Genomic DNA, 15,764 nt, shown 5'->3' on the forward strand with positions numbered 1-15,764 from the left:
CACTCTATAGCCGCTGGTACTGCAGAGCATCTGATCCACAAGGCCAGGTCTTCAGACCCAGGAGGCAGGGGGCCTAGGGCTGGGCTCTGAGCCAGAGCATCCAGGCCAGCATTCTGCCTCAGGGCGGAACAGAAGTATATTCCTCCCTCCTCTTTACAAAGTCTATCTCCTTGCATTCTAAGACAAATGGTACTCCCAAAACACCTCTATCTGAAACCTCAGAATGTGCTCTGAGTGGGGAGGGCTCTGTTGATGAGGTCAGGCGAGGATCTTAAGAGGACACTATTAGCTGGGCGGTGGTGGTGCATGCCTTTAATCCCAGCACTCGGGAGGCAGAGGCAGGAGAATCTCTGTGAGTTCGAGGCCAACCTGGCCTACAAGAGCTAGTTCCAGGACAGGAACTAAAAAGCTACGGAGAAACCCTGTCTCGAAAATTCAAAAAAAAAAAAAAAAGAGGACACTATTGTGATATCTGGATGGGCCCTAAATCTAATGACTTGTCTCCTCAGAGAGGAGATGGGGGAAGGCAGACACGTGTAGAATTTGGGGAGGCTGTATGGAGGATGGAAACACAGGCTGGGATAGTGTGGCCATAAGCTAGGAAACACCAAACGCCCCCACCCACAGCCCCCCTGCCCCGCAGAAATTGGAAAGGGCAGGAGGACTCTTCCAAGAGCTGCTGGAGCAGCATCCCATCCACACTTGACTTCAGACTTCTGGCCCCTGGAACTCAAGAGAGAATGACACTGCTGTTGTCTGAAACCACGAAATCTGTGGTAACTTGTCAGGAAAGCTAACACTAGGCAAATACTCCGGTGCTGGATCGCTTTAGATGTGTGCTAGGCTGACACCCGTGACCCCCGATTTGTTTGTGGGCAGAACCTGTAAGTGACACGGCACTCCTTTGTACCTCCTGGAGAGAGGGAGGCTGCGGCTGGAGGCTGACACCTAGGAAGCAAGAGTGGTGGATGTACTCGCCAGCGTGTGGGAAGTGGAGTTAGGAGAATCAGGAGTTCAAAGTCATCCTCGGCCACATAGTGAGTTCGAGGACAGTCTGGGCTACAGGAAACCCTGCCCCAAAAGTAAAAAGGGAAAGAGCAGGGCATGTACCTCCATCGGTAGAGTGTTTGCCTAAGATAAACAAAACTGTGGCTTCAATCTCCAAAACAGGGGTGGAAGCAGGAGGATCAGAAATTCAATGTTCGAGGTCAGCCTATGATACCTGAGAACCTGTCTCAAAACAGAAACAAAAATAAGAGATAGAAGAAAATGGGGGGAGGGGGCGAATTTAGGAACTGAAAGTGATCTCTGGCGAGTAGCCAGGAGGAGAATCCATCCTACATCTATCTATGAGGGGCTGACTTCTTCCCAACCTTGAAAGCCAGCCTTCTGGAAAAGAACTATGGTTGGCTCCTCAATTTTAGCTCTGTAGGACCCTCAGCAAAGAAGCCAGTTGATCAATTGCCTAGACTGGCCAACAGTGATGGGTAATCACAAAACAGGGGCTGTTTTAAGACCTATCTGGATGGCACTACCATGCTTGCCTGTTTTTATAGACAACACCACACACTTCCATATCCTAGAGTTATGATAGCAGACCCAAGCTGCAGCAGGTCTCTGAGCCCCTCCCTATTCTGGAACTTCCATTAGCCCATCCTACCGACAATGTTAAGCACAGGACCACAGGAACAGAGGGGTGGGGGACCTGACTATGGCTGTTACGCTCATGTTACGCTCTCACCCAAGTGGCTATTCCGCCCTTTTAACAGTATGTTCTGTGAGATAAATTCTGAAGCTATGATGTTAACAAGACTGTTGCTTAGGACAGATGCAAAGCCAGGCAAGTGTCACATGCCTACAAACCTAGCACTGGGGACACTGAGGCAGTAAGATCTCTGGGTCTGAGACCAGCCTGAGTTAAACAGAGACCCCCATCTCAAAAGACAGATGGGGACTGGGGAGATGGTGCCGCAGGTAAGAGCGTTGGCTCCAAGCCTGATGACCTGAGTTCCAACTTCAGAACCCGGAAGGGAAGGCGAGAACCGGTTCTGGCCAGTTGTTCTCTGACCTCTCTCTGCACAGGTGTGTGCCTAAGCACACACAGTCAATCAATGTAAAAAGAAAAAATTTTAAAGCAGTTGCTTACTATCTTCACGCCTAAGCCTGTCCACTTTTCTGGGTTAGAACTCAAAAGTGTGTGTGTGTGTGTGTGTGTGTATTCCTTTTCTATTTTCTAGCTCTTCTTTGGATACCAGCCAAAATCTAGGCAAACTTGGCCTAAAAAGTCAGGCTGTTTTTTCCTGAAGATCCTCCCGAAAGGTGTTCCACAGCTGTTTGTAAATCTCCATAGCTGAAATGGCCGAAGACGTGAGCGTCTTCCTCTTCTTCATCCCCTTCCTTCCAGCAGGTAAAAGTTCTGTAGCTCAGCTGTCCGGTTTTCTCTCAAGCCCTAATAAAATGGTCCTTGAGCTTCGGAAGGAAGGACGGACGAAGGGATGGATGGAGGAGGGGAGAGAGGGAGAGGTGGCAGGAAGAGGAGTGCAGGGGTGTGAGGGCAGGGGCGGGCAGTCAGAAGGGAGGGTATCGGCGGCATTCACTCTGTCCTGATGCCACTGTAGGTAGGCATGACCGTGTTAGGCAGGGACACTGACTTCTACCTCCGGATTTTATCATCAGGAAGGTTACTGCAGTCAAATGCAAAGTGCACAGAAGGATGTGCTTAGGTCAGTGTCAGGAACAGGAGGAGCACAATCAGCAGACAACCTACGACCCACCAGCGGACAGCTTTGCACTGTTGAAGAAGAAAGTTACAAACAGGGGAAAGACTTCAAAACTAAAGAGAATTTATGGCGCTAGGCTGAAATAAGAGGGTCAGAACAGATGTGGTTGAAAATACAGAGGAGCTGGGACGTAGTTCATGCAGCACACATGGAGCCTTGGGTTAAAGCCCAGGCCTGAGGAAAACCAGCTGCCTGTATTCCCAGCAAGAGCAGAAGTTCAAGGTCATCCTCAAATACAGAGCAAGTTAATGGCAGCCTTGGCCATAGGAGACCCTGTTCAAGATTTTCTAAATCAGCCCGGTGGTGGTGGCGGTGCACACCTTGAATCCCAGCACTTGGAGGCAGAGGTCAGCCTGGTCTACAAGAGCTAGTTCCAGGACACAGAGAAACGCTATCTTGAAAAACCAAAAAAATAAATAAAAAAGATTTTCTAAATCATACAACACACACAGAGGATAGCTCGATATCATACACTGCCCATCTTTTCTGCTAAAAGGGTTCAGAAACAAAGATAACCCCAGTAGTGACTAACAACACTTCTAACAAACAGACTTTTTCATCTCTCTACTTCTCTGGAGAAGCGGTTGATTCTAGGGCTGAAGAGGGAAATGAGAAGATGAACGAGGATTATTCTGTGACATTAAGAAATTGCTGGGGGAGGGGGAGAAAGGGGCACAAAAGGTGACAAGATGACAAGGAAGCTCTTAATTAAGACGGGGGCAGGGATAGACACAGCTCCTCGGAGAGCACTGGCCTCGCACAGATGAGGCCTGGGTTAAGCTGACAGTACCACAGAAGGCAGGAGGGAACGGGAAGGGTGAGTCATAAAGCCCAGGAGATCCTGACCTTAGAAGACAAGCTAACCCAAGAGGAGGGTCAGTTCCTCCTTTCAGCAGAATCTCAACTGAGAAATGCAGCGGGAGAGAGGTGAACACTGTGACCACAGACAAGATCCACAGCGGGATGCTACAACCAGAGGGCGATAGTACCGGGAGAAACAGGATTGCCTGCAGTGACGGGGAAGGCAGGAACTTTACTAAGTGAGCTGTAGCACCCACCAATTTAACCTGATCCGGGCTCAGCAGCAAGGGCTCTGTGTGGGCATGGTACCAGCCCGTGTCCTGGGCTTCAGCCTGGGATGCCCACAGAGCAGAAGGTCTTTCCTTGGGAAGATCTGACCAGGCTCCATGCCACCTCTCCTCTGTCCTTCCTAGGGAGGTAAAGGAGAACCTAGATGCATGATGGTCCCTATCCTGGGACCGAGTCATGATAACTCACTGGAGGGCAAAAAAAGATCACTCAAGTAAGAACATTAGCCTGCAAGCCTCACATCTGGAGTTCAAGTCCAGAACCCCCATAAAAAAATCCCCGATACCTGGTGAGTGTGTGAGGGCACGCATCTGTAATCCTAGCACTCTTGCGGTAAAATGGGAGACAGAGATGGGGGACCACCCAGAAGCTTGCAGGACAGCTAGCCTGGAGTATGCAACATGGGCAGAAACAAAACAAAACAAAAAAGACCTTGCCTGCACAGGTGGAAAGAACAACCCTAAAGTTGTCCCCTGACATCCCTGTCCCCTTGGAAACACTGTAGCAACACACACATACACACTGAATGCTCATTATGAAACTCTAAACAGCAACATCAGCATTCAGTACAGTCTAGGAAAGATCAGGGAACCTATGTCAGAGACTGAACAACTCGGTGTGATGTGGGCGGCACATCAGACCCTGAACACAGAGAAAAGATAGTAGTGTAGTACTGTTGCATATTAAAAAAGGCTACGGTCTATAAATGCTGTGTCAATATTTGATTTCCTGCTCTTGGTAAATGAAGCCCCGGGAAAGGAAATCTATTCCTACAATTCTTTAGTACATCTAAAGTCAATAGCAAAAGTTTAAAATAACAGCTGGGTATGGTGGCTCACCTAGTATTCCCAGCATTCGGAAGGATCACTGTAAATTCAAGACCAGCTGGACTATGTAGGAGTTTAAGGCATAAGGCCCTGTCTCAGAAGGAAACGAAAAGACCCGTAACTCCAACTTCAGGAGATCTGATACCTCCTCTGGCCTCCACCTTCACCTCCACAAGCACATGCATAAATTAAAAAAAAATTCCAAAAAAGTAAATAAAATGAAGTGTAATGGGAAATGCCCATTACATAGTGGTGTGTAACTCCAGGTCCAGGGGAAATCCTGCGCCCTCTTCTGGTCTCTGTGAACACTGCATGAAAGCGGCACACAGACATCCGTGCAGGAAAACCATTCATAACATCAAATTAATTTTTCTTTCATTTTGTTTTCTTGAGACAGGGTTTCTCTGTGTAAGAGTCCTAGCTATCCCAAAACTCGCTCTGTAGACCAGACTGCCCTCGAACTCACAGAGAGATCTGCCTGCCTCAGTCTTTAAATGCTGGGATTAAAGACATGCATCACCACCGCCAGGCTAAAATTAAATTTTTTAAACTATGAAAATGAATAACCTACACCAGTTACAGAAGTAAAAATAAAGAATTACAAATTTAAATTAGGCATTACCTAAAAGAAATAGGATTCTAAATACAGTTTGTAAATGTCACTTTTCAAATGAGTGTTAACAGCTCTATCTACTAACCTTTTGCATAGGCTGTATTTAACCACTTGCGTAGGACATCCACTTCACAAAACTTATTCTATACTGACATGCTTAGGAAGTGCTACTTGTGTGCAAAGGTATTTCTTTTTTTTTTTTTTTTTTAGTTTTTTTAGTTTTTAGAGACAGGGTTTCTCTGTAGCTTTGGAGCCTGTCCTGGCACTAGCTCTTGTAGACCAGGCTGGCCTCGAACTCACAGAGATCCTCCTGCCTCTACATCCCAAGTGCTGGGATTAAAGGCGTGCACCACCACCGCCCGGCTGCAAAGGTAGTCCTTGCAGCCCCGTATGTACTGGAAAAATGATGACAACCGGGGGGTTAACACAGATGTAGAAGAGGACAGCACTGTTACCATGGAACTACACAGCTGTAACAGAGAATGTAAGCACACAGGGCTGAATCAACGGTGAGGTACTAATAACAGCCGCCAGGACAGTGGCAGGCACTGGCCAAGATCATTCACTTTAAGAAGGCAGGGTGGGGGAACGGGATGATGAATGCGTTCACTCTTGACGATTCTGATCTTTGAACTACACGATTATAGAGTCTAGTGAAAATTACTTCACGAAGAAAACAAAGAGGACCGTCTATGCAAATCACTCGCAGAACACTGCAGAGCATACACAAGGCCACGGGTTCTGGCCCCAGCAGCACAAACCAAGGAAAACAAGGGTTCACAGGTGGCGGCTTCTCTCTCACACCCCAATTACCTCCACTTCCTCTCTCTCTGCCGGGAAGTCCCGCCTATACCTCCTGCCTAGTTAGTGACCAGCCGGCTTTTTATTACACCAATCAGAGCAATACGTCGCCACACAGTGGACAAATATCCCACGACACGTAGGTGTGATTCTCATATACAACTTCCAATCAGGGGACTAAACCCAAAGGGGTCATGTTGGTGTCGGGGGCAAAGTGTTAGCCTAGCACAGTGGGAGAAGGTGGACCTAAGGGAGTACGAACACATACAGGTTTGTTTATATTTATTTATATATATAATATTTATTTCCATATATATATATTTACATTTACTTGTGTGCTTGTGTACACGCAACCACAAGGCAGAGGACAACTTTAGAGAGCTGCTCCTCTCCTTACACCAGGTGGGTCCTGGGAGTCCAACTCTGATGCTGAGCCATCACCCCACAGCACCCCCACCATCCCTTTTTGAAAGTTATACCTTGAAGCTTTTAGAAGAAAATGAACTCCTAAAACTTTTTATTGACCTGGTCTGTCCTGTTCGACTTTTTATTGACCTGGGCTGTCCTGTGGCCTCTACTCGTGCAGAGGCACGAGTGCCCATGGACATACACATGCCCACAAAGTAAATAAATCATGTGACTTAAAAACAAAACAACAAACAAACACTTGTGGTATCAAGGGATGAAACCCAGGACCTTGTACATGTAGGCAAGTGTTCTAGCACTGAGCAACACTCCCCCTCCCTCATTTTTTTATGAAATAATTAAGTAATAATAAAAGCAGCTGGGCTGTGGTGGCACAGGCCTTTAGTCCCAGCGCTCAGGGGGCAGAGGCAAGTGGAGCTCTAGGAGTTCGAGGCCAACATAGTTTACAGAGCGAGTCCTAGCACAGCCATGACTGTAACACAGAGAAACCCTGTCTCAAAAACCCATAATAATAATAATGACAATAATAATACACTCCGCGCATAGCTACACTGACTATATATTCTAAACCCTTAATTCAAAAAACTTTTAATGAACGTTTTTATAATAATACAGAACGCCCCAAGAGAATGTCTAGGGGGTCAACCATAATAAACGTAGAAGCATCACTGTATCCCACTAAACCCTAGGCTCTCTCTCCTGGGCCTGTACCGGCAGAAAGTTAGAGGGCTTGTGGAACGCAGAGCTCTGGTGCCACGGCTAGCTAGGTGGGGGGGAATCCCCTGGAAGGTGACTTACATTACTGCCAGGCCCTCTAGCCTGGTATAAATCGGAGGGCCCAGTAGAGGGCTCTGCTTCCCTATCTGGGCTGGTCCCAAGCAAGGGCCCTCTCTGGAGACTCTATGGCAGTTGGGGTTTGGAGTTCCTGTGATGGACAAGCATGGGGCCCAACTGGCAACTGTCCTAAGTTAACAGACTCTGGACTTCTTATCACCTGGCATTCTGCCAGCCGCCAGCCTGGAGGTCAGAGAAGGCCCACTGTAGACTCTAGGGGGTGGGGGGTGTTCGCATGACCTGCTCCTCTTTCCCTGCTCTCTTGAGACCCTCTCTTTGTCCAGAATCTGCTTCCCCAAACAAACTACTAGGGTGGAAGCAGAAACCCCTTCCTCCCTTGGTCCATCCAATATACTGAGCAATAACTGACCCTCTCCCAGTGTTCCAAGGAAAACACAAGACTATCGGTAAATTCACCATATTTAAAGGGTGAGGTACACTTCTTTGGTATTCCCCAATAAGTCTCTGCCACTCACAAGCACTGTCACTCAGGGACACTAATTAACCTCTCTGGGTCACTCCAGATAACATGCCAGACTGTGGCTCTGCAAAGTGGCAGTGTTACTTTCTTCAGGTATTAAATGGTACAGGGAGAACAGAACTGGTAGGGTTGGGGGATTCTGGGGTTGGGGGAGCAATGCAATACATTCCACCCCGTAGGGGTTAGCTTGGGGTGCAGGGAAGAGGAAGCAGGTAGAAAATCTTTGAAACCAGCACCCACCCTGGGACTGACAAGTATCCTACACACACACACACACACACACACACACACACACACAGGGGCGCTGCGGGGGGGGGTTGGGGTGGAGTCCTGCCTGGCCATCACTAAACCCTGACCAGGGATAGACTCAAGGCAGAAAAACACCCATCTCCCCTAAGATTGCCCAATGGATCTGTGAGCTAATTCCCGGCAGGCCACAGAAAAGCAGTCTCCCTAGGAGGACAAGGGACACTTTCTTCCCTGCTAAGGAGGAGACAATTCACCTTATGTCTGGGTTCCCAGCATCCTTACAATCTAGCCTACTTAAGAGGCTGAGACTCTAAACCCACAAAATGGTGGAGCTACCAAGGCGTCAGCCACATTCCAGACGTGACCACAGGGTTCCACCAGCCAGTGAGAACAGACTCACTGTTGAAGGGAGACAGTGCGTGGTGCTGGGATGCGTGCGTGCAGACAGAGAACTCAGCTCCAAAGCCTGGAGAGCTCTGCCACTGTGCCTTCTCTAAACTACCCCACCTACATTCTTCACCTGAAAGGCAGAGCGGCCTTCTGCCGGCACCCACCACAGAGGCCTCTGAAGGGTGCAAACCAAGCGCTGTACAAGGGACCTAGGTCTTTGGGCGGCATCAACTCTTGGTTTACAATAGCACGCTGGATCCCCGGGAGCCTGTAATTCTCCTCCTCTTGTCTAAATGAAAGACCAATTGCATACTCGCCTCACCCCTCAAGGTAGTTGGTGGTTCAGCCAATTTCTGGGCTCTGTTATCCCCGTATCTGGGCCTCTACACTGTCCAGGTGAACAACTAGAAGACAGACACAGTGAGTGGCAAAGTGTTCTGGCCTGGTCTTTCTGAAAGAGCCATATCCTGGGTCAGTTCAGTGCCTCTGGTCACACCAATAAAAGTTACATGAAGAGGACCCATACTCCATCTCCTGACTTGCACCACTGGCAAAGAGGTCAAGTGAAGTCACCAATGGAAAAGGGACTTTCAATTCTACTTGTTGAAAGTTGTGATTCTGGGGGCTGGAGAGATGGCTCAGTGGTTAAGAGCACTGACTGCTCTTCCAGAGGACCCGGGTTCAATTCCCAGCACCCACATGGCAGCTCACAACTGTCTGTAACTCTAAGATCTGACACTTCACACCAATGCACATGAAATAAAGTTAAATAAACCATAAAAATATTTAAAAAAAAAAAAGAAAGTTGTGATTCCGGCCGTTCCTCTGGCTGCTTGGCCAAGGAAGCATGTTGGAACCCTTCAGTGTTAAAGGTTTGTTTTAATAGGTAAGGGTTACGGAATTGTACACATTTTGGAAAAACAATTTAGGTTGGCCTCAGTACTAACCCAAACCCTCCCCCAAGGTTGCAGACCATGTTCACAGAGGTCAGGGTGGCTACTCTGGGGCCAGTTTCCACCATCCCCTAAAATCAACACCCCCAACAAGTAATAATGTATCCTAATGACCAGGGGCTAGCTGGGTAAAAAGGGCTAATGTCACTCCTCCAAATCCAGAGGTTGCTTCAGGAAGAGGTAGGTGTTCTGCCAAAGTTGCTCCTGCCCCCACCCTTCCATTTAGGCCACAGGAAAGCACTCTGTCCCTCACCAAACCAAACTCAGAGTCATCTTGTACACACAGGCCACATAACTCTTTGGACAGTCCGATCAGTTTGGAATCTAGATTCTTAAAGCTGAACCACAACCCAGAGGTGCTCTGACCACACCTCAGTAAAACAAGTTGAATCTGGACGGCTATATTGACCATAGCCCTAAAACTTCAAGAGGGAGCAGCCGGTAACCACACCACCTAATTTGGGCAGCCCCAACCTAAACTGGAAAATCAGCGCGGTGCCTCTCCCTTGCGGTTCTCCATTCCAGCACAACCCAATAAGAAGAATCAGGCATCCCTCTTCAGTCGGAGGGTAGCCTGGCAGGGGGCAGGGAGGAAAGTGCACACTGGTTCCTGGAAGGCAAGGTCCAGACACCAGAGCCCCATGCGAGCAGCCGCCACCGCAGAGCATCCGATCTGCCCATCTATTCCGCTTCCTCTGCGCTCTGTGTCCCCGGGCTCTAGAAAGCCCATCTCAGCCTTTCCGCGCAGCTATCGACCTCTCCGGCGCCCTTCTCTGGCTCACACATCCCAGGCCCTCCAGCCGAAGGGACAGCGCTGTGACCTCCTTCCTCTCGCCACCGTGGCACGGCGATCAGGTGCCATTAGAACCGGGTTCAGTGAGTGCGCGGCCTCCCGAAAGGATCCCGGTCCTCGGGGTGCCTGTGTCCCCAACCCCCATCCGGTATACCCCCAGCCCGGAGGTGCCCGAGTTCCCATCCTGTGTGAACCCGCTCAGTCCTCACCTGCAGTCTTCCAGCCGGCAGTCGGGCCCACGCAGCCTCACTATCCAGGCCCCGGGGCAGCCGGCGACACAGCTACTGAGTGGGTGCGTCCCCGCCGACAGCCACGCGCCCCCTCTCTCTGCGTCCGGCCCCCGCCGCGTGCGCATGCCCGACCATATACCCCGCGCGCGTCACCGCTGGGCCCGCCCCCGCCTGCTGCCCCGCCCCACTCCCCCGGGCCTGCCACGTGGGGCGGTCACCGAGCAGAGCCCAGTCACCCGGGTCAACCTGGTCCTCTACCGCTATGCATCCCAAGCTCGCATCCTACCTCTCGCGGCCTCATCCACCCTTCCTCTCGAATTCCATCCTTGACTCACAGAGGCCCTGCAGGCTCCTCTATTCTCTGGAAATCTTCCATCTGTCCTTTTGTGCCCTTTGTGAGAAACAGCCTGGCCTCTATCCTGAAGTAAAGTGCCTTTCTCTTGGTAGGTCTCTGTGTTTTAACACTGCTGATGAATCTAAGAATGTTCTTTAAGCAGGATGGAGCCAATCCATAGACTGTTTTTCCTTTGTATGTCCTAGCCACCCAAAAGGACCAAAATATCTTTTCACAATCCAAATAAAAGATTATATTCACATTTTAGATTTTTGCGTCACTTGCTCGCAGTAATCAGAGTCCTAAGGAGCCAATTAAGCCTTGGGTTATGCTTGAGTAATGTCTTAGGAGGGAGTCTCTTCCGCTCTAGGAAAGGCCTATTGTGTTAGATATCGAATCTTGGACATGCAAATTTCTTGAGAAAAATAAACCACCCACCAAACTCTCATTGTTCTATTCAGCTGGACGTTGTTAGGATTATTTCCTCTATAATTTAACCAGATGTCACCTGGGGCTTAGAGAGCCAGTGGAAGTTCTTTAAATGGCATTGGAACCAGTGAGTACCCATGCTTCTGTTCTAGCTCAGGCAAAAGTGCCCAGCTGCCTGCGACTATCTCTAGATTTGTGCAGTGGAGAGATTGGCATTCGGGAAAGTTCCCGCAAGAAGGAAGGAATAGGAAAGGAGCCCAATGTTCCTAGAATAGGTGGCAGGAAGGACTCAGTGCTCAGTGGCAACTTGCTCTCCGGGGCTGGCTAGAGAAGAAGGAAAAAAAACCACTCAAGTGGGCCGGTGGGTGGGGTAAGAGCCAGTCCTGGTGGTACAGACCTATAATCTCAGCTACTTTGGAGGCAGGAGGATCTCAAGTTCGAGGCCAGCTGGGGCAATTTTGTGAGACCCCCTTTTCAAAATAAAAGGTAAAAGGGGGACTGGGTACATGTTGGTCCAGTGCATGCCTAAGCCCGCGGCGTGAAGCCCGTGGGTTCAAGAACAGCAAAACCAGGTCTTGTAATTCAGCACTTAAGAAGTGGGGACAGAAGGATCACCAGTTTAAAGTCACCCTTTGGTCCTATTATGAGTTTGAGGCCATGCCTGAGCTGCCTGAGACCCTCTCAGTAAACTGATGAATGCCTTGCCCAGCACATACAAAGATTTACTGAGACCAGTCCGAGTCTTCTGCTCACTCTGCTTTTCTAAAATTCAGTTATCTTCACTCTGTAATTACCGTGATCCAGCGGGTAGAGGGGAGAGCTAAGACAGCCCTCTCATTTTCTTTCCGAGTGACTTGGAGGTAATGATAGCTCTTGAAGAATTTCCTCCAGAGCCCCTTCAACTCTGTAATAACACTGAGTATTTGTCTTGGTTAAACTTACAGTGTTTTTCAGACATTATGTCATCCACTTGGGGCTCCAAAGTGCAATAGGCTGTCAGGAAAGGTCAGTCCCCCACCAGGCCCTTCCTCGAAGGAGTATATAAAAACAATGAGAAGCCCACCTAGAGATCAGATACTTCAAATACACAGAGCTCTGAATAGGAGGAGCCCATAAATACACATCCCACAGGATTCCAGGCGAGGTATCTACTACAGCTCGCACTAAGCAACTGTCAAAGCTTACACTATACCCAGAGACCATAGCAGGGAGTTGAACGGGAAGTCTCAAAGTAATGCCAGCACTTGGTCAGCAAAGAGGATCAAGGGTTCAAGGCCAGTTCAGCTCCATAGTGAGAGGCCAACCTGGGTTACAAGAGACGCTGTCTCCAAACAAACAAACAAACAAATAAGCAAATGAAAGTACTAGCGGGAAAGAGGCTGGACGAACACCCCATCTCTGGACCTAGCTGTGTGGCATTGTCACTTGTTTGTAGAACTGTCAAAGTCCACGGGGGCAACTGGAGGAGTTGATAAGCTATCTCAAGCTGATAAGCTATACACCAGAGAAATACAATTAATCATTAACATGGCTAAAAATCAAAAGGTCCTAAGTCTCTGCCTCCACCCCCACACACATTTCTTCAGGAGGCAGATCCTGATTAGACTACGTACCCAGACTAGGTCCTACCTTGCCCACGACAGTTTGGAGCCTGGGACCTGGGACCTGTGTGGCCAGTGTCCCACCTCCCTTACTGTACGGTCACCCTTTTCCTTCTCATCCCCTTCCCACTTGCCTTCCTCTTAGTAAGTTTCTTGATTGTTTTGAAGTATATTTGATCTACTCTTTCAGACTTTTTGGAAACCCGTATTTAAAAAAAAAAAAAGCACTTGGTGATCTGACCCCTTCTTCTGGTCTCCACAGGCACTGCACACTCATGGTACACTTCCAGGCATGAAGGCAAATCACTCATATATGTATATTAAAATAAAGGAAAAATAATAATATAGTGCCACAATTCCAGTATAAATAATATACCAAGCAAAAATTTAATAAAACAGGGTCTAAGAGTATAGCCCTTTGGTAGAACACTTGCCTAGCATGCTTGAGGCCTTGGGTTCGATTTCCAGGACCATAAAACAAAGGACCAGGCACAATGGCCCATGCCTTGAACCCCAGCACTCAGGAGGCAAAAGAAGTCTCTATGACTTCACAGCTAGTGACAAACCCACTAAATTTTTGTGATCATTACTGGCTTGTAATCTACAGAATTAATATGATTTATGGAACTTGGATTTTTTTCCCTTGAAAGCATTTCACTTCTAATACAAGCTTTTTATCTTTTTATTACATGTATCTATTAGTATATGTATGTGTTTGTACATACGTGGGCATCATGACACGTGTGTGGAGGTCAGAGGACAACTTTCATGCTATTGGTTTCCTCCTTCCTCCATGTGGGTCTCGGGAATCGAACTCTGGTAGTTAGGCTTGGAAGCAGGTGCCTCTGAGGTGTCTTGTTGAGACCCAAAGTATTTATTTCTATCCCTAACCTTAGACCTTAACCTGCCTTGATTATAAGAGATTTCAATCTGAACCTGAACCCCATAATATAGCAGCCTGCACATAACAGATTCTCCATAAATATTTGTTAGCCTGGCTAGCAGCTCCCTCAAAGTTGCATGTTGGGCAATATTTAAGGGAACTGAACACAAGAAACTGACATGGTCATGACCCTGTCAACATATGCAGACAGATTTTCCATAGGAGAGGTGATGGAATAGCCCTGCGCAAGAAGCCAAAGAAATGAGACACCCATCTTGTAGTGTGGAGGGTGGGGCTGAAGACTCAGAAAGCCACAGTCCAGTGAGTCAGCTGTGTTGACAAGATGGGCAGGGGATGAGCAGGGCAGCCAAGATTCTTCATCCTTCCCGCCAGTTTTGGACCATGTTAGTTTGGCTACGTGTCTACAGCTTTTCTCCGGACAGTTATCAATTCCTGGGGTGGAGAGGGGATTTGGGGTGAGGATTTTTCTGACTTTTTTTCTTTGTTCTAGTAGGCCTTAACACATTTAAGAGGATCAGAGAAAATATGGTGTCCCTCACCCCAAAATCAGACTGAAGGACCCAAGGGCCCATGTGTTAATACCCTACGCGGTTAGGCAAAGCTCAGATGATGGCCAGTGGCCTCAGCTGTGAATCACATATGAGCTTCTGACCCAGTCAGATAAAAAGACAACTGGGAGAATACTTGGCTCTAGAGTAATTATCAATGGGAATTCTAATAATACAAATATTACCAGTATTCCATAACCTTTTTCTCCCTGCTTTTGGTAACTTGATTCTTCTTACTGTTTGTTTTATATTTATTTCATGTGTCTGAGTATTTTTGCTTGCATGTATTTATATATGCACCACATACATATCTGGTACCTGCAGAGGTCAAAAGAGGGTACTGAATCCCCTGGAACAGGAGTTACAGAAGGTTGTGAGCTTATGGGTGCTAGGAACCCAAGCCAGATCCTCTGCAGAGGCAGCCAGTGCTCCTAATCTTCAAGACGTCTCCCTAACTCCCTTAAATGTAATTCTACATTTATTTAGTGTATGGAGAGATGCTGCAGCAAATATGTGGAGGCCAGAATGCAACTGACCGGAAACCAGTTCTCTCCTTCCACCCTGTGAGTCCAGGGACAAAGTCGGACTGTCAGCCTGGCGGCAAACGCCTCCGTGTACTGAGCCATCTCATCGGTCAACCCTTCTTTTCTACACCAGTCCAGGTAAAGGGCTACCCACTTTGTTACTCTTTTCAAACAGACAACTTACGGCTTTGTTCACTTTTCTCTGTTATTTTGTCTTCTATTAATTTCTGCTCTGGCCTTTATTTTTAAATGATTAGGTGGCACACACCTAAATGTTCAGCTCACTGGGCAGCTAAGGAAGAAGGACCATTTACATTGAAGTGTTCAAGACCAGCTTGGTCAATGTAGTGAGACCTCCATTTCAAAAATTAAAAAAAATTATACACACTGTGACACATGTTTCTCCCTGCCTCCCTACATATAATAAATAAATGTAATTTTTAAAAACTTTTTAATGGTAGAGAAGGCCCTTGGAAGTGAGCTTACTGGCTCCCCTTGAGCTGACAGCACCTGGTAAAACAAACAGTTCAAGCACATACACAAACCTCCAGTGCCTTACTGTCTGATCCCCAGGCTGCTCAGGGGCGGGGGTAGGGGACCCCTGGCTACCAAAGGTGCTGCCCCCGACATGCCGAGTAACAGATGAATAACGCTAACTTTTGCTTCTCTCTGAAGGGAAAACATTATAGCCTTTTAATAAACAAACCACAGTCTTTCAGACACAACTACACACATAGACGGTTTTTATTTTACACCACAGGACTCAACTGCTTGGCACTGAAACTGAAAAACAAGGCAAGAACATCACATATAGAAAGTACAGACATTCTGACATTACCACTAAGAATCTCTGCTACCTAAAGAGAAAAGGAATGCTAGGGACAGAAACGTCTAAGGATAAACTCAAAATACTTCCAAAGAAATCAGAAAGTGGAATTTGTTCAGCTAAAGACCCATT

The 15,764-nt window shown here is 47.8% G+C and overlaps 1 protein-coding gene across 2 annotated transcripts in view; it reads right to left on the bottom strand.

Annotated features, from left to right (window-relative positions):
* The window catches only part of Slc39a14 (solute carrier family 39 member 14), a 46,219-nt gene extending 35,624 nt beyond the window's left edge, over nt 1-10,595 (bottom strand). For both annotated transcript variants that reach the window (XM_075949018.1, XM_075949020.1), the window contains exon 1: nt 10,446-10,595. The gene's annotated coding sequence lies outside the window, so the exon portion shown is untranslated. The remainder of the gene's footprint in view (nt 1-10,445) is intronic.
* Between the last annotated feature and the right edge of the window lie 5,169 nt (nt 10,596-15,764).

The sequence above is a fragment of the Microtus pennsylvanicus genome, chromosome 15 (genome assembly GCF_037038515.1).
Source record: "Microtus pennsylvanicus isolate mMicPen1 chromosome 15, mMicPen1.hap1, whole genome shotgun sequence".
Lineage (NCBI taxonomy): Eukaryota > Metazoa > Chordata > Mammalia > Rodentia > Cricetidae > Microtus > Microtus pennsylvanicus.